This window comes from Palaemon carinicauda, chromosome 12, assembly GCF_036898095.1.
Source record: "Palaemon carinicauda isolate YSFRI2023 chromosome 12, ASM3689809v2, whole genome shotgun sequence".
NCBI classification, from domain to species: domain Eukaryota; kingdom Metazoa; phylum Arthropoda; class Malacostraca; order Decapoda; family Palaemonidae; genus Palaemon; species Palaemon carinicauda.
Window position 1 is genome coordinate 108252146 of NC_090736.1, and position 2500 is coordinate 108254645.

Below are 2500 nucleotides of genomic sequence, written 5' to 3' on the forward strand. Positions count from 1 at the left end.
ACAATAGTAGAATATTTAAGCTTTTAATTTATATGCCTCTAACTTTTAATTGTAGTTAGGAAATAGGTTTGTCATTATTGTTCAACTATTTTCTGTACGAATATTTTATCTTTTCAAGCTCATACTATTTTTCACATGACTGTTTAAAGAGCTTTTCATATTTTATGAATTTGAATCATATCCTTATTCTTATGTGGTTCCATCAAATATTCGTTAGTATTCCTGTCACAAAATGACTACATTCATTTCTGCTGTATTGCATGTAATTTTTCGTAGGTAAAATGACTTCTCAGCTTTTCGATCTCTTCAGTAAATTACAAATAATTTTCATCATAAACAAGCAAAATATTTGGAATATTTCAACTATTAATGTCCTTGCTTTGCTACAAAGCCCTCTAGATATTATTTGAAATTTTGTGTCCTTAATGCACTTATAATAGGATTTTTTTTTATTTCATACTGTTAGAGGTTCATGGACGTCAAATTATCCTTCGAAGGAAAAAGAACTGACGGTATTTCTGTCTCCATATACTACCAGGATTGCAATGTGCTATGCCTTTAATTTTACCACTATTTTGTCTATTTCTAAATTATATTTTTTTCAATTCGGATTATCCGTTTTTCTCTTCCTATTCTCCATGTTTCTCATAGTTTTGACTGATAATCAGTTTATCATCCATTTACAAAATATTCTCAGCATAAGGTGAATGACTCCGTCTAAACATATATACGTCTTTTTTTTTTTCTTTTTTTTTTTTGTGCGAGCGGGCAGTTACCTGATAATTGAGAGGGGAAGTGAATACATCTAATTTTATTTCAATAGATCATGAGTTTATATACAAGCCGTTCCAAGTAAGAACGGCACAGAATTTAAAATATAATGATTCATGAACATACAGCCTTAAACAGGTTATCAATGCGAGGGAAGTGCAATATCGCTATATACAAATAAACCCGAAATACCTTAGAATATACAAGTGTGTGCACCGGCAGAAATCACTGATACCTGTTAGCACCTTTCACCACAGCAGCACGAATCTGGAATGGTAATAGCCTATCTGCTGTAGATGTGTGTCAGTAAGTGGCTGTAGAGGTAGTTGATGGGGCGTTAGCGAGTGTTGGTTGGCTGGCGGCTGTGTGACCTCTATCACATCGCGGGATGGCTGTGTGTCCTACGTCAGCTTCGGTATATGTTTAATAGCTTACCTCTTTGTTTGGAGTGGTGGCATTGATTGAAGTCTTGAAGGTGGTGAAGGGGCTGTCCATTAGGGCGTTGACTTTCATCATCAGGTCCTTCATGGGCAAAATATTGACACTGGAAAACTAGCATGCACTGGTTTTGTTAAACGAAGTACTCAAATGGCAGGGAGTAGATTCATCTCACAAGGAGAGCCGTTTCCAGCATGTTACAGACAAGTGATACAGGTCATTTCCCTAAAGGAGAGCAAGTGTTGGGTGGCTTGCGGCTGTGTCACCTCTCTGTCACATCGTGGGATGGCTATGTGTTTCCTACGTCAGCTTCGGTATATGTTTACTAGCTTACCTCTTTGTTTGGGTGGTGGCATTGATAGGGGTCTTGAAGGTGATGAAGGGGCTGTCCATTAGAGCGTTGCCTTTCATCAGCAGGTCCTTCATGGGCAAAATATTGACATTGGAATGCTAGCATGCGCTGGTTTTATTAAACGTAGTACTCAAATGGCAGGGAGTAGATTCATCTCACAAGGAGAGCTGTTTGTGGCAGGTTACAGACGAGCGATACAGGTCATTTCCCGGAAGGAGAGCAAAGCGTTTTGGTTCCTCATTGTTTGTTGAGACAGCTGAAAAAGTTTGGCTGTCCATTAGGGCGTTGACTTTCATCATCAGGTCCATTATGGGCAAAATATTGACATTGGAATACTAGCATGCACTGGTTTTGGTAAACGTAGTACCCAAATGGCAGGGAGTAGATTCATATCACAAGGAAAGCCGTTTGTGGCAGGTTACAGACAAGCAATACAGGTCATTTCCCTAAAGGAGAGACGGTGTTGAGTGGCTGGCGGCTGTGTGACCTCTCTATCCATCGCGGGATGGCTATGTGTGTCCTACGTCAGCTTCGGTATATGTTTAATAGCTTACCACTTTGTCTGGAGTGGTGGCATTGATTGAAGTCTTGAAGGTGGTGAAGGGGCTGTCCATTAGGGCGTTGAGTTTCATCATTGGGTCCATCATGGGCAAAATATTGACATTGGAATACTAGCATTCACTTGTTTTGGTAAACGTAGTACCCAAATGGTAGGGAGTAGATTCATCTCACAAGGAGAGCCGTTTGCGGCAGGTTAGAGACGAGCGATGCAGGTCATTTCCCTAAATGAGAGCAAGTGTTGGGTGGTTGGCGGCTTTGTGACCTTTCTATCACATCGCGGGATGGCTGTGCATGTCCTACGTCAGCTTTGGTATATGTTTAATAGCTTACCTCTTTGTTTGGAATGGCGGCATTGATTGTGGTCTTGAAGGTGGTGAA